The sequence below is a fragment of the Bufo gargarizans genome, chromosome 10 (assembly GCF_014858855.1).
Source record: "Bufo gargarizans isolate SCDJY-AF-19 chromosome 10, ASM1485885v1, whole genome shotgun sequence".
Taxonomy (NCBI): domain Eukaryota; kingdom Metazoa; phylum Chordata; class Amphibia; order Anura; family Bufonidae; genus Bufo; species Bufo gargarizans.
Window position 1 is genome coordinate 112,138,751 of NC_058089.1, and position 24,574 is coordinate 112,163,324.

General features: G+C 43.0%; 1 protein-coding gene across 3 annotated transcripts in view; it reads right to left on the reverse strand.

The window, feature by feature from the left end:
• The window catches only part of LOC122920664 (fatty acyl-CoA hydrolase precursor, medium chain-like), an 85,591-nt gene that overhangs the window by 40,149 nt on the left and 20,868 nt on the right, over positions 1-24,574 (reverse strand). The window contains exons 2-3 of one of the 3 annotated variants that reach the window (XM_044270342.1): positions 1,666-1,870; positions 1,107-1,226 (exon numbers count right to left, since the gene is read on the reverse strand). The exons of 1 other annotated variant lie outside the window; for it this stretch is intronic. The gene's annotated coding sequence lies outside the window, so the exon portion shown is untranslated. The remainder of the gene's footprint in view (positions 1-1,106; positions 1,227-1,665; positions 1,871-24,574) is intronic. One more of the 3 variants, XM_044270345.1, reaches the window with a different exon arrangement.

Sequence of the window (24,574 nt, forward strand, 5' to 3'; positions counted from 1 at the left end):
TAAATTGTATTTATTCCACTATGAGGAGGGGGAGGTAGGACAGGGTGGGTTACCCCGCTTGTTCCATACTATATGCATGATAGTGAAGCGTAGTCTCCTGCAAAAATGGCTTCAAGATGATACTCCAGGGTTACAGTTCATAATTGAGCAACTAAAACATGTTTTTCATATAGAAAGGTTAAACTCTCTTGCGGCGAAGGAACGACAGGCTAAAGGGTTGTTTCAGAAATGGAAACCGTTTATTGAGCACTGTATGTCGAACGCAGAGATACAGCTAATCATGAGGCCGTTCCCACTCACGGAATGGTACCTGGTGAGTCAATTGAAGGGGACACTTGGTCGTATGCTGTTCAGATTGGCCAGTTCTTCTTAATTCTACGTAAGAGGATTGATTATGTATGCTATTGTATATTGATTGCGTATTTTGACTGCTCTGTACTAGTGAAAGCATATTTGTGATTGAATTGTCTATGGCACTTGCAGTGCCTTACTTTGTTTTTTGTGTGTTCAGAGATGTACACTCTGAATGTATTGTATGTCCTGTTGAAGGAAAAATAATAAAGAATTATTTTTTTTTTAAAAGGGACACTGCGTCATATGTGAGAACCTCATGAAAGGTGACAGCCTGTAAGGTGCAGATGACATCACTCACATGTATGGCGGCTTGTACATAAAGTAAAGAGTAGCGATCTATGGTATCTGCACTGAATGACGCTCCTATGTCTGTGTTTAGGGGGTCATTTATGAAACAGAAATGTTTTATATATTAGGCGTATTTATGGTGCAGACTGTGGCGCAAGTTGGGAGTGGGCAGTGAAGCCGATGGGCCGTCTCATTTACCATTTTGGATGCCTGTTTTAGGTGCAGAAAATGGTCTAAATGTAAGACGGCTAAAAAACTGGAGAGGCCAGTCTTAATAAATGTGCCCCTTAGAGACAACATTTAAGAGAAACTTTCTGCAAAACTACAACTCCCAACATGTCCTGTGCACCTGCCGCTGTCAGAGTATGGCCAGAGTTTTAGGGTCACAATAGCTGGGGAGTTAACATTGGGAAATTAGAAGATTATAAGTATCAAGGTGTTATCCTCTGCTTTCTGGCACTTACAGGTAATTTGGATTCTTGTGTCTGTCGGCTGGAGTATACACATTCAGGTACAGGCAGTCCTCCGACATCGGGGGCAGCTGTAAGGAGGGGTTACTCGGAGGCATGTCTACCTGTAAACACCTGATATATACAGAGACAGTGAAATGTATCTCCATCTAGGTCATTGGTCTTGTAAATATACGTATCACTACAGTGGTGTACAATTACTTGTGAAAGTTTTCACCCCCCTCTGTGTTTTTCCCGTCTTGTTACATTACAAGCTGGAAGTAAAATTGATTTTAACTGATATTTTACATAATGGACCAGAGAATAGTCCACATTGTTACAATGGAATAAAAATATACAGCGTGTAACACAATAAATAAAAGCTGAGCAGTTGTCAGTGCAAATGTGTTCACCCCCTTCGCTATAATATATGTATATACATGAGAAGAGCAAAGTACACCCGCTTTCAATTCTGTGGTATCTGAACATAACAACTGGTCCTTAGAAGTTCTTAAAATGTCTTAGAATTCAAAGAACATATATATTCAACTGCACCACAAATACGTGGACTCACATGTTGGGATACTTAGAGGCGTCTCTAACAGAGTACCAGGGCACAGGAGGCATCGGGTTAGCAAGTCTCAGAGGTCCGACTGGAGGTTGTGCAAACGGGATTCCATTAAATACGTCAGCGGTTTCTAATGTTTCCTTTACTGGCAACGTAACGCCCCGTAGTGTTCCATATTTCGTGATCACTAGCGGCCTTTCATAAGTCAGACCTGGAAACGAAAACATATTTCTTCCTATTTTGATACTAGTTGTACATAGACCAGTCAGCTGTAACATTAAAGGTGATGTGTCAACAGAAAATGACAAATTGTAATTTTTTTTTACAAGGTTTGGTTAATTTTCTTTTGATTTTCCATGTCACCATCTATATTTAAAAAAAAATACATAACTAAAATCGTGCAGGTACCACACTGGCCACTGGGCGTCATAATATGTTAAGACTCTCTACAGGATTACAATGACAGATAACACTGCTGTATATATAACACAGACTCCTCCATTCACAAAAGGTCAACATGATGCCCTCCCGTCCATTGTGTCTGTGGCCCATGTGGCTGCTCTCCAAGAACATGAAGTCTTGACATGTTTTAAGCCTAGTGGTCAGTAAGTAAACTACAAGAATTTCGCTGAGTTTAGTTGTGAAAAGGGGCAAATCCCACAGCTGCTTGACCGGACTGAGATCTGGGGAAGTTGGAACCAAGTCATCAGTTGAAATATCTATCACATTCCTCTAACCGTTGTTTAACAACTTTGGCACTGTGGCCAGGGCATTGCCACAGTGAATAAAGGCGATGCAATAATGTGAAAAAATAAAGAAGAAGATCAAATCCAGGCGCTGTCTTCACACCTCTGTCACTTAGGCCTGATGACGGCCGTTCCGTGCATTGGGGACTGCAATTTGTGGTCCCCAATGTACGGGCACTATCCGTGCGGTTGTTACAGATGGATGCAGACTCATTTAACTTGAATGGGTCTGTGATGCGTCTGCACCGCAAAAAAAAAAAATGAACATGTTCCATTTTTTTTTTTTCGGTGTGGAGGCATGGAAGCACTTCGTAGTGCTTCCGTGGGGTACCGTGCCTCTGTTCTGCACCACTCCTTCCGGATTGCCCCTATGTACAAGAATATAACTACTATAATACTGCTACTATGCACAATAATATAACTACTATAATACTGCCTCCTATGTACAAGAATATAACTACTATAATACTGCTCCTATGTACAAGAATATAACTACTATAATACTGCTCCTATGTACAAGAATATAACTACTATAATACTGCTCCTATGTACAAGAATATAACTACTATAATACTGCTCCTATGTACAAGAATATAACTACTATAATACTGCCTCCTATGTACAAGAATATAACTGCTATAATACTGCCTCCTATGTACAAGAATATAACTACTATAATACTGCTCCTATGTACAAGAATATAACTACTATAGAGGGCGGAGCCTGGCTGCGTAGCTGGATGGCTGCACGTTGCTGAGCTCCTCATCCTTACCGGTGTATTAACCCTTTTAATCAGCTAACAGCACCGCACTAATGGGCAAAACGGGCAAGGATCGACCCAGGGAACCAGCAGATCCTATTCCTGTAAAATCTAGACAGCCCGACATGGATCAATACCTCAAAAAACATGCAAGGCTGAGGTCGGCTGAAACTCCCAAGATGGCGCCCGCTCCGGCCCAGGCATCCGACATGGAGGAAGACACTGATGGCGGGAGTGTTTCTGATGTGTCCACCTGTAAATCAAGGAGGCAGAGGGGCTCATTTACAAAAGCGGCACTATTGGAGGTGCTTAATTCAGCTTTAGCCCCGATCAAGCAAGATCTTACAGAGATTAAAGAAGACCTCCGGAGCATGGGTCACCGGGTGTCAGACCTGGAGGGCGCGCAGGAGGCGGCTCTTCAGAGAGAAGAGAAAACCTACAAGGCGATCAGCTCCCACACTGACCTGCTCAATGAAGCGCTCCTGAGGGTCGAGGACCAGGAGAATCGGAGCCGCAGGAGGAATCTCAGGATTCGCGGGCTCCCAGAATCCTTCGCCAGTGAAGCGCTGGAGAAAGTGGCGCAGGAGATATTCGCTGACCTGCTGGGGCCTGAGAGAGCGGGCCGTGTAATAATCGAGAGGATTCACCGGGCGCTGAGGCCTAAGCCGAAGAACACAGAACCCCCACGGGATGTCATCTGCGGCCTCCTTAGTTTTATCGACACCGCAGCGATTATGAGAGCAGGAAGAGAAGCCGAGCAGCTGCAGTATGGAGGTACGCCGATTATGTTTTTCCAGGATCTGGCCCCCTCCACACTGGCTAAACGGCGTATCCTCAAGCCGCTCCTGGATGCCCTTAGAGCCGCAGCTACCCCGTTTCGGTGGCTTTACCCGTTCGGGATCGCGGTCCTCAAAAACGGACGCCAGATTTCTATCAGATCGCCGAAGGATCTACATACCAGCTGGGCTCAGCTGGGATTAAGCCCGATTGAAATCCCGTCGTGGATGCCGGCCGACATGGAGGACCCACCTCTCCCGCCACCCCAGGCGGCTGAATGGCGCCCTGTCTACAATAAAAGGTCTCCCAGGGCTCGGGCTGAAAAGTCTGCTCACCCTCCTACCTGAGCACAGAAGATGTGTGAGGAGCTGTTTATTCTGTTCCTGTCTCAAGAGAAGTTCCTGGGACTGACTGCATGAGGGTGAAGTTGGCAGATGCTTTTATGTCCTCTGAGGGCTTTAGGCCTGATTATGAGGTGTCATGTCCGCTTGTTGCGGAAAATAATGTCTGAGTCTGCAGTTCTAGTTTGATTGCTGTTAGGTTCTGTACCTTACCTGTTCCCTGAGGGCTCTCGGCCTGATTTCAGGCCAGTCATGGCCGCCTGTTGCGGAGTATACTGTCTCAGAGTGCAGTTATGGTCTGATACAAATGAGGTTCTGTACCTTGCCTGTTCCCTGCTCTTCTTTCTAATATGCAAGGGTTCACCCGGTTTTACCTTTGGGTTACCCCCTTTTTCCTTGTGAGATGGCCAGTATTTGGCCTTCTGTAGCTCTGCGGGACCCCCCACCTGACAGACCCCGGCTGGTAGCCGAAATGAGAAAGGGTCGTGTTGTCAGGTGCTCAGTAGAGCTTTATATGCAGAATATATCTGTGCTATTATTTAATGTCGTATTTGTTCTCTCCCCTCCTTACCTCTTGTGTCTCCCCTCCCCCCCCCCCTCATCCACCATCAGATGTCATATATGTCATGTATTGCATATTAAATGCTGACTGTCCACTTTCTATTGCAGAATGTCGTCTATTGTGATTTCTTCCTTTAACGCCCGGGGAATGAACGAGCCTTGCAAACGGTCCCAAATCCTGGCCCTTTTACAGAGGGATAAAGTGTCTATAGCGTTCTTTCAGGAAACCCACTTCCGAGAGGGTAAGATCCCCAAATTGCCTCCCAAACGGTTTTCTCAGTGGTTCCACAGCACGTATAGTTCGGCTAGCAGGGGTGTCAGCATAGCAATCCACAAACAGCTCCCCTTTAAGCATTCTGCCGTATCTGCAGACCCTGAGGGTCGATACCTGTTTGTTAAGGGCACTATTGCTGACACTCCTGTTACCCTGGCAACTGTATATGCTCCCAACAGAGGGCAGGTTGCTTGGCTCGTTCAGACCCTTGGCCTACTATCCTCCTTTAAGGAGGGAATGGTTATTCTAGGAGGCGATTTTAATGCTACCCTTGATCCTGCACTGGACGCTTCTAATGGGAAGTCTGCCATCACACATACCCGTTTGTGGCGCCTTAAGCTAGCCCTGCAGAGGTTAGGAGTTCTAGATATCTGGCGCACCACTAACCCTACTGGTAGGGATTTTTCCTTTTATTCAGCTGCTAAACTATCTTACCATAGATTAGACTATTTATTCTTATCCAAATCCTGGGCTAACAGAGTCATTAATTCCCACATAGGGAACATCACCCTGTCTGACCACGCTCCGGTATTTCTGAACATTTCCCTGCGGGACCTCCCAAAGAGGGAATGGAATTGGCGCATTAATGAGACCATTATCTCGGACCCCTCCCATGCTGCTAAATTATCTTCTATCATAAAGGATTTCTTCACATCTAATACTTCAGGCCCTGACGCTCCCTCCCCTGCTATTATTTGGGAAACCCATAAGGCGGTCCTGAGAGGCGAATTGATAGCTTTAGGTGCACATATTAAAAAACAACGGAATCAGGCTGTGGCGACACTTCTCTCCCAGATTCAGGCTCTAGAGCTGACGCACAAATCCTCCCAGGCCCTTAGCTGTGCCTCGGAGCTTTCAGAAGCCCGTACTAAGCTCAAGAACCTGCTAAACGTCACCTCAGCTAAGCTTTTACTTAGAGCTAAATTCCGTTCGTATGCGCACGGAGATAAAGGGAATAGACTGATGTCCGCTTTAGTGAAGAAACAAAGAACTGACTCCTTTATTGCGGCAGTTAAAGATGACAAAGGCGTCCTTCATAAAGGGACCCCAGACATAGCTAAGACCTTCTGCGCCTTCTATAGGGACCTATACAACCTTAAGACACCAGATCACATGTCACCAGCTCAATTAGGTGAAGCGACAGAGAAATTCCTCTCCTCCCTCCGGTTACCTACTATTACCCCAGCTCAGTCAGCCCAGCTCCTGTCTCCCATCACAGACTAGTGATGAGCGGCAGGTGCCATATTCGATTTCGACGAAATTCGCGAATATTCGATAGAATATTCGTTTTATATTCGTCGAAATCGAATATTCGTCATTATTCTTGTTATCGCGATTAATATGCGATTTAAATAATCGAATTTCGATTTTAACTTAAAGGCTACTCTCCTATTGAAATTGCAATTCGATTTTTTCAAGTTATAAAATTCGAATTTCGATTTTAACTTAGCACTGCTATATGCCATATTAGTTAGCCTAATATGGCATATAGCAGTGCTAAGTTAAAATCGAAATTCGATTATTATAACTTGAAAAAATCGAATTGCGATTTCAACGTAATTCTCAAATCCGACAGTACATTCTAGTATATGGAGTCGTTCCCATGGTGATGGGGACGCTCCATAAGCATGGGATATGGCTTCAATGGCTTGGTAGAATTAGCGAATTGACGAATATATTCGTTATATTCCACAAAACGAATATAACGAATGTATTCGTCATATATCACAAAACGAAGATAACGTAGTATTCTGCATCTTCATTTTAGCTACCTATTCATCAATTTCGCTAATTCTAGCAATGATATAGGAAAGTTAACTATAGAGACAGCTAAGTATAATTCGCTATGCGATTATATTACTGCTTTTTTTTAAAATAAATAGAATAATTATAATACCTGATAATTATTATAATTATACTATTTATAAAAAAAGCAGTCATATAATCGCATAGCGAATTATACTTAGCTGTCTCTATAGTCAACTTTCCTATATCATTGCTAGAATTAGCGAAATTGATGAATAGGTAGCTAAAATGAAGATGCAGAATACTTCGTTATCTTCGTTTTGTGATATATGACGAATACATTCGTTATATTCGTTTTGTGGAATATGACGAATACATTCGTTATATTCGTTTTGTGGAATATAACGAATATATTCGTCAATTCGCTAATTCTACCAAGCCATTGAAGCCATATCCCATGCTTATGGAGCGTCCCCATCACCATGGGAACGACTCCATATACTAGAATGTACTGTCGGATTTGAGAATTACGTTGAAATCGCAATTCGATTTTTTCAAGTTATAATAATCGAATTTCGATTTTAACTTAGCACTGCTATATGCCATATTAGGCTAACTAATATGGCATATAGCAGTGCTAAGTTAAAATCGAAATTCGAATTTTATAACTTGAAAAAATCGAATTGCGATTTCAACGTAATTCTCAAATCCGACAGTACATTCTAGTATATGGAGATGTTCCCATGGTGATGGGGACGCTCCATGAGCATGGAAGTCGGCAGAAGCGGCAACGGGCACTGACTGGAGCAGCCAGGAAGCCAGGAATCCAAAGGACAGGTAAGAACAACTTTAGGGAAGTGGGAAAGAAAAAAATATAACAATAAAAAAAAAAAAAAAAAAAAAAAAAAAACGAATATTCGAAATATCGAATTTATATCACTATATTCGAAATATTCGCGAATTAGCGAAGTGCCGATATTCGCGAAAAAAATTCGATATTCGAATATTCGCGCTCAACACTATCACAGACGATGAAATTTGTAAAGTTCTCTCCTCCATACCCTCAGGGAAAAGCCCAGGCCCTGATGGTTTTACCATATCTTACTACAAATCCTTTAAGCAGACCCTAATTCCCCATTTTAATACCTTATGTAACTACTTACTCCAAGGGGGTTCCCTCCCTCCCCAATCGCTTTCAGCCCATATCACGGTAATCCACAAGGAAAATAAGGATCCCCTACATTGCGGGAGTTACCGCCCTATTTCGCTTCTAAACACAGATGTGAAGTGGTGGGCCAAAATCTTGGCTCAACGAATTCAGTTGGTTCTCCCTGGCATTATCAACGAGGAGCAGGTGGGGTTCGTCTCTGGCAGGCAGGGAAGCGAAAATACGGTCCGTGTCATACAATTGATCACGCATGCTCGTCAGCAATCAATACCCTTAGCTCTTCTCAGTACAGACGCAGAGAAGGCCTTTGACAGGATCAGTTGGCAATTCATGTCTCGGGCACTGTCGAAGTTTGGCCTTCCGGACCAGTTCATCAAATCCATTTTCTCACTCTATTCGCTCCCCTCTGCCAGAATACGGATTAATGGAACACTCTCCCCAGCTTTTCCCATTACTAATGGGACGAGGCAGGGGTGCCCACTCTCACCTGCCCTCTTTGTTATTGTCATGGAGACCCTGCTGGCCAGGATCCGGCAAGATCCAGACATTAGGGGGATCACCTTGGGGTCGCATACCCACCTGACGGCCGCTTTTGCAGACGACCTTTTGGTCATAACGTCCAACCCTCTAACTTCCTTCCCCAGACTTCAGGCCCTTTTTGAGGAATATGGAGCAGTCTCAAATTTTAAGATCAATTATACTAAGTCGCAAGCCCTGAATATTTCTTGCCCTTCCGCTACCGTGGATACGCTTAAAGGTATCGCTGCTTTTTCATGGGCCGCTAAGTCAATCCCTTTTCTGGGTACACATATCTCAGCAAAACCAGAAGATCTTTTCGAGTTAAATTATGTACCTCTGCTGAAATCCATTAGATCACACTTACAAGCTCTAAAACTTCCGTTTATCTCTTGGATTGGGCGGAAGAACTTCATTAAAGCTTTTATTGTCCCCAGACTGCTGTACCTCATCCAAACACTCCCTATCTGGCTACCCCATTCCTTCTTTGTGGAGGTCCGCAGGGTCATCTCAACCTTTGTTTGGTCTGGAGGGTCCCCTAGACTGGCTTATGCCACTCTCACTCGGGAGAGGAGGTTGGGAGGCTTCGGCCTACCCGACATATACCTTTACTACAAAGCATCGATGCTGAACAGAGCTTTGAGCCTCATCGCCTGGCGCCCTCTCGGCCTTGTCTCCCGATTGGAGTGTTATCTGCTCTCATATAGGGACAAGTTAGTTCTTTGGGGTTTACGCAAATGTACTGCTAATAATAAGTTCACCTCGCCACTATGGAAGGGTCTGTTACTGGAATGGACCAAACTATATGGGTCCTCTACCCTTAGGTTCCCAAGCTTGAATCTCCCCTTAGATCTGCTGCAGGCGTATGTACACCCGGCCACCTCTGATGCGACAGGAATTTGGGCTATACTAGCCAACTTTAAACTGAAAGACATCATTACTGTATCAGGTGCCTTAAATTGGAGTAAGATATATGAAATCCCGAGGGTTCAAGGAGCCTCTTTCCTATCGCTTATGGCGTTTAAGAAAGACTTGGCGCTTTTGAAATCTCTGCCCAGGCCCACGGTTGATCCCTCTTGGTTGGAAGGGAAAATCGCTAACGCCCTTCGCCCCAAGAAACCTCTCTCCACGTTCTACAGGGAGTTACTCTCCTCCGCACCTCCAGATCTGTGGTTCCTTGCAGCTTGGGAGAAAGAACTGTCTCTGACTCTGTCAGAACCTGAAAAGGCGTTCATCCTCACACACTCACATGGTTTCAATCGTTGTATTAAAATCCAGGCAAACTCTTATAAATTACTTACAAGATGGTATAAGACGCCGGAATTCCTTCACAAGCTCAATCCCGCTATCCCAAACAACTGCTGGAGGTGTGGAGGAGACATTGGCTCTTTGTCTCATATTTGGTGGAGTTGCGAGAAAATCAAACCGTTCTGGGTTGAAGTAGGGGCAGCTATAAACAGGATATGTAACATCCAGATTACCTTAGATGCAAAACTCCTGCTGCTCTGGTGCCCAAATAGCACGCTCACTCCTTCAAAGTATAACCTACCAACCATGCTTATTACAGCAGCTCGACTGCTGATCCCTCTTTTATGGAAAAATGAATCAGCCCCTTCGTTCTTGATGTGGACGGAAAAAATTGACCAATTATATCGGTTTGAAGAATTAGCCCACTGGGAAAATGACTCTAGAGCAGTTTTTGTAAAAATATGGTCTCCTTGGAAGCTATATCGCAATTTCTAGGTTTAGACATGTCTTGACTTAAGATGTTGATTGACATCCAACTCTCCCCCTCCCCTCTATCCCCCCCCTGTTTCACCTTCCTTTGTCTTGTTATAACCCCCCCTCGTCAGATATTTGTTCATTTTTGTCACTTTATTATTTGAAGTCGTGTATGCCATCATTTTGCACATAGTGTACTTGCTGATTATGCACTTTTCCAGTTGCGTCTGGACACAAGATGTATGATTCTCTACATGACTGTGTATATCTCTCAAATAAAAAGAAATTTGATAAAGAATATAACTACTATAATACTGCTCCTATGTACAAGACTATAACTACTATAATACTGCCTCCTATGTACAAGAATATAACTACTATAATACTGCCTCCTATGTACAAGAATATAACTACTATAATACTGCTCCTATGTACAAGAATATAACTACTATAATACTGCTCCTATGTACAAGAATATAACTACTATAATACTGCTCCTATGTACAAGAATATAACTACTATAATACTGCCTCCTATGTACAAGAATATAACTACTATAATACTGCCTCCTATGTACAAGAATATAACTACTATAATACTGCCTCCTATATACAGGAATATAACTACTATAATACTGTTCCTATGTACAAGAATATACCTACTATAATACTGTTCCTATGTACAAGAATATACCTACTATAATACTGCTCCTATGCACAAGAATATAACTACTATAATACTGCTCCTATGTACAAGAATATAACTACTATAATACTGCTCCTATGTACAAGAATATAACTACTATAATACTGCCTCCTATGTACAAGAATATAACTACTATAATACTGCCTCCTATGTACAAGAATATAACTACTATAATACTGCTCCTATGTACAAGAATATAACTACTATAATACTGCTCCTATGTACAAGAATATAACTACTATACCCGCTGGTACAAAACGCCAGAACTCCTACATAGGCTCAACCCTGACATTCCATCGCAGTGCTGGAGGTGTGGAACAGAAGTCGGCTCTTTGTCACACATATGGTGGTCTTGTAGTAAAATTCGCTCCTTTTGGTCTCAAATAGAGAACACAATTAACCGGATATGTGCCTCTAAGGTACGTCTGGATGCAAAACTAGTACTCCTCTGGTGTCCCAACGATTCCCTTACTCCTGCCAAAGCTGACCTCCCGACCATGCTTCTTACTGCAGCGCGTTTGTTGGTACCCCTCCTCTGGAAGAATGACTCACCACCCTCAATGTTAATGTGGACCGAGAAAACAGATCAACTGTTTAGATTTGAGGAATTAGCCCATTGGGAAACTCGCACACGTTCCAAATTTCTCAAACTGTGGCGACCATGGGAGAAATACCGCAACCCCGAGTGAATTGGAAGAACTCCCTCTCCTCCTCTACCCACCCAATTCTACCCCTCCTCCCAACCCCCCACCCCCCAATCTTGTCTGTGTCTTTTCTTTCATTCGTTGTTACTAAATTGTTTATACTCACTATGTTAGTAGATCTGACATGGTCTGTAAGAATATTGGCACCCATTATGCTGCTGCCATCTGCGAATGGCTATATATTGATGCATGATTTTTTGTCCAGACCGTATGCACTCTCAATAAAAGAGTTTTGGTTAAGAATATAACTACTATAATACTGCTCCTATGTACAAGAATATAACTACTATAATACTGCTACTATGCACAATAATATAACTACTATAATACTGCTCCTATGTACAAGAATATAACTGCTATAATACTGCCTCCTATGTACAAGAATATAACTACTATAATACTGCTACTATGCACAATAATATAACTACTATAATACTGCTCCTATGTACAAGTATATAACTACTCTAATACTGATCCTATGTACAAGAATATAACTACTATAATACTGCCTCCTATGTACAAGAATATAACTACTATAATACTGCTCCCATGTACAAGAATATAACTACTAAATACTGCTCCCATGTACAAGATATAACTACTATAATACTGCCTCCTATGTACAAGAATATAACTACTATAATACTGCTCCTATGTACAAGAATATAACTACTATAATACTGCTCCTATGTACAGGAATATAAGTACTATAATACTGCCCCCTATGTACAAGAATATAACTACTATAATACTGCCTCCTATGTACAAGAATATAACTACTATAATACAGCCTCCTATGTACAAGAATATAACTACTATAATACTGCTCCTATGTACAAGAATATAACTACTATAATACTGCTCCTATGTACAAGTATATAACTACTAAAACACTGATCCTATGTACAAGAATATAACTAAAACTACTATATTATTGCTCTTATGTAGTGATGAGTGAACCCGGACTGCCACTTTCGGGACCGTATAGGACATGTTGGTGACCGGGTTCCAAACCCAAACAATGATTTTGGCCCATTGGTTCATTGTTCGTAGTTTAAATAAAGCTAATTGAAAGGCTTTATTTTGATCACGGGGACTTCCGGGGGCGGGACATCAAGTATGGCCGCGTTTTAAGAGCGTCCTCCTTGGCAGCTAAATAATCTGCCGCCATCGGGCGACAGGATAAACCTTCTAGGATGCATAGATATGGAGGGCGACAGATAACATTGCCCTGAAGTCTGCAGCAGTGAGCTAAACGGCACTCATATAGGCCGCTGGACCACACGGCTGCGGCTCGCACCCGCTCCCTGCCGTAAGGCCCCTTCAACCCCGATCGTCAGGGGCCAGCAACAGAGTCGGTACCCGCATTAACACATCAAGTGGGCGGTTTCCCAAGGAGGAGAGGAAGCACAAGGGCCACAACCAGGGCCCTTAAGAAAACCCTCACCACGAGGCCTGCACCCTCCTAACCCCATTGTACAATACCAGCAGCTGGGACATATTGCATCTGCCAGGGAGATCGGCGATCCTACACAGAACTCCCTCTTGGAGTGAAGAAGGTACCTTACCTGCAGTATGAGGGACTTGTGAGTACTTTCAAGGTGGCGCTTCCCCGTCCATGCCGAAGTTCCCTTCACTTAGACTTTTTGAGCTAACTGTGACACCTAGTGGTGTATTACGGTATAACACCATCTAATACTAATACTGATGTTCCTGCAACTCTTTATGGACAAACTTAGCTTTTTATTCCTACTGGTATAAATATTGTACTGGGCGAACACGCCGTGTGGCCGCTAACCCATAACAGTCAAATTTAGCTGCGGATCTTTTTCGCCAACTGATAAAGCTCTCCATTATGATCAGGTGAACCGGTCCACTTACCCACACGTGAGTGTCCCCGGCCGAGGTGGCACCGAGCTACAGATGCACTCTCACATCTATGTCTGTGTTGAGGAAGAGGCCTGGGCCTACACGACAGATCTCAACCACCCACGTGCGCCTCCATTGGCACGCCGGGTCTTTGCTCCACCAACGGAGGCCTGGACACTTCAGGTGGGGAGGACCACACGACCTTGCCCCATAAAGCCTGTCACCAGACCCTGGGACGTTGAAACCCCACTGACCAGGGGCATATCACAGTCTGCTGCTCCTATCTGGACCAGGTCACTACCCTCTGTTACTCCCCACGCTTGCAAGAATCCTGACCAAGTGGGATCCCAATATTTTCCAGTGAGGAAGCTGGCGCATCTATTAACCTATTAATGCGTACAACCGTCCTGCTTCTCCCAATTTTTTATTTTCCTCACCCCCCCCCCCCCCCCCTCCAGGAGAAGACCAAGCAACAGGGAAGGCATAATGGGGTATGTAATTGTATATTGACGTTTACTCTTTATACTGTAACGAATAAGAAAATGGGAAAAAGATTGCTTTTTTGATATATCTGTATTTAATATAATTAATAAAGATTAAAAAAAAATAAAATAAATGCGTACAACCGCACAGAACGCTGAGCAACTTCTTGTCAATCGCTCACTTTTCCAGCGGTCAAATGCTATAAACAATTCCAGTAAAAGAGAGGCCCACCCTCCCAATGTAAAGATCTGGTTCTCTTAAGGCCCCCTTGACTGACCGCCCTCACCCTCCCTGCACAGGGCACAGGAAAGGACTAATTCCTTTGGGACCCCAACCACAGAGACAGCAACGCAAGACGCAGCCAAGTCAAATGGCTTCCAAATCTCAACCAACTAAAGTCTCCAATAAACCTATGCTGAGGAATAAACAGTGTCGTCCCGAGCGGAGGGACAGGCCCCAGAGTCGTCAGTCTCCTCGCAAGAAATGATAACAGATGATATCATGCCACCAAATCCTTCGCCTCCACACAGCCCGTCTCCTCAGTCACCCCAGAACAATGCACAGGCAGTGGCATAAGAAGTGACCCGTCTACTGTTCCCACTCTTTGATAAAAGATTTAACATCCTACACGCCTCTATTAACTCTGCATTGGCCCAGATCACTGCTAATACACAAAGGATCGCAGACCTAGAAAACAGAGTGGTCACAGGAAAAACTAATATGGAGGCGGCGCTGGCCTCACTACGACAGTGCGAAGCCACAGAGACGCTGCTTAGAGAAAAATTGGAAGACCTGGAGAACAGAGACAGGAGAAACAATCTCCGATTTGTGGGAATTCCGGAGTCTGTTACTGAGGAGGCGCTAACAGCTTATCTGGCGCAAAAAATTTGGCAGGCCTTACAGCTTAACCTGCTGGCTGACCCTATTATAGTAGAGATGGCACACAGAATAGGACCACCTAGAGACCAAGGGGGGTCGCCCTAGACCTGCAATTGCTAAATACGTCCAACGACAACTGGTGATAGACGGCCAGAGAATACTCCTTTTCCAATACTTTTCGGCAATGGTGACACAGAAAAGAAAAGCGTTCGTGGGAATATGCAGCTACCTCCATGACCGCGACATTTGCTTCCAGCTCCTGTACCCGGCAAGGCTACAGAGTTCAACACGAGGGCCGCACGCACCTGTTCGACGACCCAGAGGACGCCAGAAGATTTTTCGGCCAACCAGATGCGGGATGAACATTCGTCACACATTGGGGGGAGAACCTCCTAACCTCAATTGTTCTCTTTTTCTGCCTTTCGAATTGCATTTCAATGCCTTACCAAGGGATGCCACGTGACATCCACTAATGTTTATTTTTGTTTATTACAAGTTGTGTTCTGCATTTCAGATTGCTAACTGTGATGTTCGGGACCTGGGACCCCCTCCTCTACCGCGTAACGCCATTCGTGCTCGCTCACTGGGACGGGTGGGAGAGGTCCTCAACGTGACTGATCCTTCCGATAACTACCGTATACCCCCTTGGCCAGATGAGTACCACACCTGAATCCACCACACCCACCTACAACACCTCACCACATTTAAAACTGCTCACATGGAATGTGGCAGGGTTAAATACCCAAACTAAGAGAAGGAAAGTTGTGACACACCTTAAGCAATTTAAACCAGACATTATATTTCTCCAAGAAATGCACTGGAAGATTTCCTCCCAGTCTACACTAAAGGCCCCTTGGCTCTCTGAGTGTCTGACAGCTTTGCACACCTCTAAATTCAGAGAAGTAGCGATTCTGTTCAGACGTGGGCTAACATATGAGATACAGGACTCATCAATAGATCCAGCGGGACGTTACCTCCTTTTGGACATATTGATAGAAGGAGTACCATACTCCCTACTTAACATATATTCCCCCAATTCCCCGAGCCCAGCTTTTTTCACCAAAATATCTCACCGATCAAGCGTCACACAAGCTCATAATAGCAGGAGATTTTAATGCCACATTAGATCCACACTTAGACAGATCGCGCCACAGATCATAAACCTCACCGGCTTCCTACGTGATACTACAACTAATGGACCGGTGACATTTATGTGACATATGGAGAACGATCCACGATAACACTCGAGAATATAGCTGCTACTCCAAAACCCATGATTCATTCTTATGAATTGATTTGATTCTGACCTCCACCACTCTGCTGGATAACCTGCTGGATACCACTATACATCCGATATTAATTTTGGACCATGTACCTGTTACGGTCATGACTCAAGCCTTGCAACCGCAAATAAGATCCTGCCTATGGAGGTTCCCCACATACCTCTCTGAGTCAGAGGACTTTAGAACATATCTTAAAGGTCAAATGGACAATTTACTTGGATGACAATGACGTGCAGCTTGAAGAAACCCCATTGCTATGGTCAACCTCCAAGGCGGATATGCGTGGGCATGTAATAGCTTACATAGCACACAAGAAAAAAAAGGCGAGGGACCGTTTTAACACGTTACATTGCGACCTTCTGTCAGCTCAGAAAGCCCATTCAGAATCCCCCACACCTTAAACAAAACAGGCGTTCATAGATGCCAAATCACTATTAGATATATTCATCCAGGGTCAGGCACACTGGTTTACCCGGTGCATACAGAACAAATATTAGTTAAATATTATGTGGTGAGAAACCAAATGTGGGTTGTTATTACCTGTTATTTTATTTATGTAACATGTAACCGTTCACACTGTGCGTTTTCTGGTCCTGGCCATGCACTAATGTCTAGCATGTCAAGCCCGTAATGTGTTATGCAGAGGAACAAGAGTGGTAGAGGTTAATAGGGCGTAGGATGAAATCCTAGTGTGAAGGAAACATGAAATCTATATGCAAATGGATAACAGGTGGTACCATGGTGGATTAACCAATGAAGGATCTCCCCCCCCCCCCTCTTTGCAGGGAGGTGGGACAAGTGTAGCATTTAAATCATGCTTTCCACCATGATACCATGTTATGATTAAGGACGTATTGTCTGAAACGCGTAAACGAGCACTGCATATGAAGTGACTGTATCTGCTGTTGAATATTATGAATTAAAGGAGAAGTTTTTAAGAGGATGAAAATTGCTTTCTGGAGCCGTTTTTCTACTATTTTCTACTAGTAGCAGCCACAGTAGCGGCTCAGGACCCCACACAACCACAAATACGCCTTCTCGGCTTAGATGCCGAGAAGGCTTTCGACAAAGTGTCTTCGCCCTTCCTACAAACCCTCCTAGATGTCCGCGGCTTTGGCAACGGATTTATGCAATTCATAACTATTACATATACTGATGTTATGACTATGATAACTATTAACGGGAAAAACTCGGGAGTCCTTGACCTCTTTAGGGGCACGAGACAAGGATGCCCCCTTTCCCCAATCTTGTTTAATCTGTCCCTGGATCCGCTCCTATACCATCTTCAATCCACGCATAGCTTTCGTGGGGTGACGATAGGTAATACGGAAATGAGAACGGCAGCATTTGCGGACGATGTCCTGCTGATGATCTCCGACCCCAAAAATTCACTCGAAATTTTATTGGCTGAGATCCAGGATATTGGTACTTTATCAGGATATACCATTAACCTGGACAAAACAGAAGCACTACTAGTGAGCGGACCTAGGAGACCGATATGGACAAGGGCCTTCCCATTTTCATGGAAAGATAAGATCATAACATACCTAGGGGTTTCTGTCCCCAAAAAACCAGAAACCCCTAGGACTACCTCTTGAATCTCATCAAGAGAATGCCAAGAGTGTGCAAAGCAGTAATCAAAGCAAAAGGTGGCTACTTTGAAGAACCTAGAATATGACACATTTTCAGTTTTTTCACACTTTTTTGTTATGTATATAATTCCACATGTGTTAATTCATAGTTTTGATGCCTTCAGTGTGAATCTACAATTTTCATAGTCATGAAAATAAAGAAAATTCTTTGAATGAGAAGGTGTGTCCAAACTTTTGGTCTGTACTGTATATGATTTTGTCTTATTCAAGAGGTTAATATAAGTTCAAACCCTGGTGAACTTAGATCCACTAACTGGAGATTAGATATGTGTAAAGACTTTTGTTTATAAAACTTAGGAGAGTTTGCATAGTCTGCATAGTTTGCATAGTCTGCTAGGGTTTGCATAATCTGAGAAAAAAATGTAGACTGGTCTAATAAAATGTATTTACCCAGATAAGACACTGGATTAGGAATGTGCTGAGTGTTGGTAATTCTCAGTAAATAGAAAGAATATATTTTTATTATTCATTGTAAGGTTTATATTAATCCTCATATGTATGGATTTAAGGTTATATATGATATGTCTTAAAATTGTGTGGGTTTTAATAATTAGATGTGATATATATATATATATATATATATATATATATATATACTGGGTGGGCCATTTATATGGATACACCTTAATAAAATGGGAATGGTTGGTGATATTAACTTCCTGTTTGTGGCACATTAGTATATGTGAGGGGGGAAACTTTTCAAGATGGGTGGTGGCCATTTTGAAGTCGGCCATTTTGAATCCAACTTTTGTTTTTCAATAGGAAGAGGGTCATGTGACACATGAAACTTATTGGGAATTTCACAAGAAAAACAATGGTGTGCTTGGTTTTAACGTAACGGTATTCTTTCATGAGTTATTTACAAGTTTCTGACCACTTATAAAATGTGTTCAATGTGCTGCCCATTGTGTTGGATTGTCAATGCAACCCTCTTCTCCCACTCTTCACACACTGATAGCAACACTGCAGGAGAAATGCTGTGAAGATACGAGATGTGCAGCACCTGAAACTATGGATACTGGAAGCCTGTGCTAGCATTTCTCCTGAGGTGTTGCTATCAGTGTGTGAAGAGTGGGAGAAGAGGATTGCATTGACAATCCAACACAGTGGGCAACACGTTGAACACATTTTATAAGTGGTCAGAAACTTGTAAATAACTCATGAAAGAATAAAGTTACGTTAAAACCAAGCACACCATTGTTTTTCTTGTGAAATTCCAAATAACTCTGATGTGTCAGATGACCCTCTTCCTATTGAAAAAACAAAAGTTGGATTCAAAATGGCTGACTTCAAAATGGCCACCATCGTCACCACCAATCTTGAAAAGTCCCCCCCCCCCCCCCACATATACTAATGTGCCACAAACAGGAAGTTAATATCACCAAAAATTCCCATTTTATTAAGGTGTATCCATATAAATGGCCCACCCGGTGTGTATATATATATATATATATATATATATATATATATACGATATAGGGGCGAATTTCTTCTTAGCTTTAAGGTGTAAGATAACAAATTTCTTCAGTCTTAGGAGACCTGTTCTTGGGTTTGTAGACACAAATGTTCAAGAACAAACAATCAATTTACACAGAGACAATGGCTGAGTAACACTTATGGTGGTTCCCAAACAGACAGGAATAATCCATGAATAGGGTAGGACTTTGGATTGTGTAACTAGACTGGAAGTTAACAAAGTGTATATATGAGTGCTGGGTGAAAGTCAACAGTTCATTATTTCCCTGTTAGACATTCAAAATCCTGTTTTTAAAATCAGTTAATAAGTAAAATCCAAATTAATTAGAAAATTTGTACGTGGACCTCTGGTGCCATCTGGTGGTAGACTAGAATTAAGGAATTTATTGCAAAATCCCTAGGGGAGGTCCTATTAGTTATAAAATGATGTCACTAGTTGTTGTTTAAACTAGACCAGTCCCATTTTAGATAGGATAAAAATATGGTATGAGCTGACAGAAGGACGGGGATCAAACCATCATCAGATCAGATCATAAGGTGGCAGATCATCATCATCAGCATCATCTTCTTCTTGAATCAACTTGGGATGGTCATCTTGAAGAAGACATCTTAATCCATCAGATCCAGCCCTGACCACCTTTTCAGCCATTGGAGGCAGCCATCTTAGAACCATTGAAACTGATTTCTGCTAGCTGACATTTTTGGTATAGTATAACCTTACCTATATTTTATAGGATAATTAATTAATATATTTCCATATATATATTCAATTAACCATACGTTGTGTATAGTATCTCTTTTGGAATAAGATTGGGGTGTACCTGCAGCATCATCATAAAACCTAATCCAATCCAGGGAGATTGAAAATATACTGGTGAAAACACGGTATCATCTCCAAGGAACTGTATTCAGTTCTAGACCGGTAAGGTTGATTATGTATATATATATACAGTACAGACCAAAAGTTTGGACACACCTTATCATTCAAAGAGTTTTCTTTATTTTCAAGACTATGAAAACTGTAGATTCACACTGAAGGCATCAAAACTATGAATTAACACACGTGGAATTATATACAAAACAAAAAAGTGTGAAACAACTGAAAATATGTCATATTCTAGGTTCTTCAAAGTAGCCACCTTTTGCTTTGATTACTGCTTTGCACACTCTTGGCAATCTCTTGATGAGATTCAAGAGGTAGTCACCTGAAATGGTCTTCCAACAGTCTTGAAGGAGTTCCCAGAGATGCTTAGCACTTGTTGGCCCTTTTGCCTTCACTCTGTGGTCCAGCTCACCCCAAACCATCTCGATTGGGTTCAGGTCCGGTGACTGTGGAGGCCAGGTCATCTGGCGCAGCACCCCATCACTCTCTTTCATGGTCAAATAGCTCTTACACAGCCTGGAGGTGTGTTTGGGGTCATTGTCCTGTTGACAAATAAATGATGGTCCAACTAAACGCAAACCGGATGGAATAGCATGCCGCTGCAAGATGCTGTGGTAGCCATGCTGGTTCAGTATGCCTTCAATTTTGAATAAATCTCCAACAGTGTCACCAGCAAAGCACCCCCACACCATCACACCTCCTCCTCCATGCTTCACGGTGGGAACCAGGCATGTAGAGTCCATCCGTTCACCTTTTCTGCGTCGCACAAAGACACGGTGGTTGGAACCAAAGATCTCAAATTTGGACTCATCAGACCAAAGCACAGATTTCCACTGGTCTAATGTCTATTCCTTGTGTTCTTTAGCCCAAACAAGTCTCTTCTGCTTGTTGCCTGTCCTTAGCAGTGGTTTCCTAACAGATATTCTACCATGAAGGCCTGATTCACACAGTCTCCTCTTAACAGTTGTTCTAGAGATGTGTCTGCTGCTAGAACTCTGTGTGGCATTGACCTGGTCTCTAATCTGAGCTGCTATTAACCTGCGATTTCTGAGGCTGGTGACTCGGATGAACTTATCCTCCGCAGCAGAGGTGACTCTTGGTCTTTCTTTCCTGGGGCGCTCCGCATGTGAGCCAGTTTCTTTGTAGCGCTTGATGGTTTTTGTGACTGCACTTGGGGACACTTTCAAAGTTTTCCCAATTTTTCGGACTGACTGACCTTCATTTCTTAAAGTAATGATGGCCACTCGTTTTTCTTTACTTAGCTGCTTTTTTCTTGCCATAATACAAATTCTAACAGTTGTGGGGGTTTGCTCTGGTAGGCAGATGGTAGCGGTGGCAGTATAGAGGCTCAGGAGACAGGCTTTGTGTCCAAACCGTGCTCTTTTATTCACTCCAGTGCATCACATCAAAACTGTGCAATTCACACAACAGCAATGTCCATAAACCCCACCTCCCACAAAGGATCCCCAAACACTGCAGGTGTCTTGGTGCCTGTTCACACAGTCTCTCACATCCGTGGTCAGTACTACACCTTGTCATGGGGCGGGTTTGTCCAAGTTCATGCAAGTTAGACAGGCCACGTGTCGGCCTGGACAAGGGATTGGCTCCGGCCACAGGATCCCTTCTTTTGGTCCTTCGCTGAGCCTGCAGCAATTGGGCAGTCCTTGGTAGACGAGCGGACTACAGCGCTCAGCCCGACCGAGCGATCAGCCTCCCATACAGCTTCCTGCAGTGAGACAGGAGACCACACTTCATCAGCAGCACCACAGTCAGTGAGCATCAAACCTATATTCACAGCCCTGGGTGTAGCAGGCAGACCACACCCAGCAAGCATAGTGAAGGATTAACTCCTTCCCTACCCAACTAAGGCCAGAGATAACCAACCTGCCAGGATCAGTGTAGACTGACACCAACAACTGAAACCCGTCCACCCGTGGTGGTCCGTGGGGAACAGACACCCACCCTGCTCTTACTCCACCAGGGCCACGACCCCCGGTGGTACGTATCTTCGATCCACTACCACTCCAGACATTCTCTTACACAGTCTATTCAGTAGGACTATCAGCTGTGTATCCACCTGACTTCTCCACAACGCAACTGATGGTCCCAACCCCATTTATAAGGCAACAAATCCCACTTATTAAACCTGACAGGGCACACCTGTGAAGTGAAAACCATTTCAGGTGACTACCTCTTGAAGCTCATCAAGAGAATGCCAAGAGTGTGCAAAGCAGTAATCAAAGCAAAAGGTGGCTACTTTGAAGAACCTAGAATATGACATATTTTCAGTTGTTTCACACTTTTTTGTTATGTATATAATTCCACATGTGTTAATTCATAGTTTTGATGCCTTCAGTGTGAATCTACAATTTTTATAGTCATGAAAATAAATAAAACTCTTTGAATGAGAAGGTGTGTCCAAACTTTTCATCTGTACTGTGTATATATATATATATATATATATATATATATATATATATATCTGTATAGATAAAAGATAAACCAGATTTGAATTTAATCAGACATTTGTCGCCTGAGAGAAATCAGTTATCAAATTGATTTAAAATATAATTGAGGGGTATTGTTATACTAAGGCATAGTAGTGAATATATATATATACTTTAGATTATTTTGACTTTCTTACTATTTTGCATATCATTGATTGAATTTCAATTGTCACCAATTTTCTTATATACAGTTGCAAGAAAAAGTATGTGAACCCTTTGGGATGATATGGATTTCTGCACAAATTGGTCATAAATGTGATCTGATCTTCATCTAAGTCACAACAATAGACAATCACAGTCTGCTTAAACTAATAACACACAAATAATTAAATGTTACCATGTTTTTATTGAACACACTATGTAAACATTCACAGTGCAGGTGGAAAAAGTATGTGAACCCCTAGACTAATGACATCTCCAAGAGCTAATTGGAGTGAGGTGTCAGCCAACTGGGGTCCAATCAATGAGATGAGATTGGAGGTGTTGGTTACAGCTACCCTGCCCTATAAAAAAAACACACACCAGTTCTGTGTTTGCTTTTCACAAGAAGCATTGCCGGATGTGAATGATGCCTCGCACAAAAGAGCTCTCAGAAGACCTACAATTAAGAATTGTTGACTTGCATAAAGCTGGAAAGCGTTATAAAAGTATCTCCAAAAGCCTTGCTGTTCATCAGTCCACGGTAAGACAAATGGTCTATAAATGGAGAAAGTTCAGCACTGCTGCTACTCTCCCTAGGAGTGGCCGTCCTGTAAAGATGACTGCAAGAGCACAGCGCAGACTTCTCAATGAGGTGAAGAAGAATCCTAGAGTGTCAGCTAAAGACTTACAAAAGTCTCTGGCATATGCTAACATCCCTGTTAGCGAATCTACAATACGTAAAACACTAAACAAGAATGGATTTCATGGGAGGATGCCACAGAGGAAGCCACTGCTGTCCAAAAAAAAATTGCTGCACGTTTACAGTTTGCACAAGAGCACCTGGATGTTCCACAGCAGTACTGGCAAAATATTCTGTGGACAGATGAAACCAAAGTTGAGTTGTTTGGAAGAAACACACAACACTATGTGTGGAGAAAAAGAGGCACAGCACACCAACATCAAAACCTCATCCCAACTGTGAAGTATGGTGGTGGGGGCATCATGGTTTGGGGCTGCTTTGCTGCGTCAGGGCCTGGATGGATTGCTATCATCGAAGGAAAAATGAATTCCCAAGTTTATCAAGACATTTTGCAGGAGAACTTAAAGGGGTTGTCCGAGTTATTTTTTTATTCTTTCTATGTTCCTAACTGGGCAAATGGAACAGCTTTCCAATTAACTCACTTTATCTCCAGTGGCTAGTTTCTCAGATTTCACTGAGGGTCACATGACCTGTGATGTCAGCTTCTCTCCCTGCTCTGATAAACTTATTTTTCAAGCCTGTAAACGAGACGTCACTGTGCTGGCCATGCCCCCCTTCACTGCCGTCTGTTCTCTCTCCTAGGATTCTTAACCCCTTCAGCTGCACATACTGGGTATCTGCAGCAGTGACAATAGCAGTGTCATTTTACAGGTGGAACTTGTAGTTCTACACATAAAACATGCTGCAGAGTCTCCCAGCAGGCAGACATGTCACTCAGGGCAGCTCTTGTATTCACTCCCTTAGCATTGTCATTATACAGCTGGGACTTGTAGTCCTACACATACAACATGCTGCAGAGTCTCCCAGCAGGCAGACATGTCACTCAGGGCAGCTCTTGTATCCACTCCTTTAGCAGTGCAGGGGGAGGGGCAGAGATTGTTTTTATTGCATGTAATCAAAGGGCCAGAAAAGAACCAGGGAAATGAGGAAATATATATTTTTTTTTTGCATCAAACTTGGTT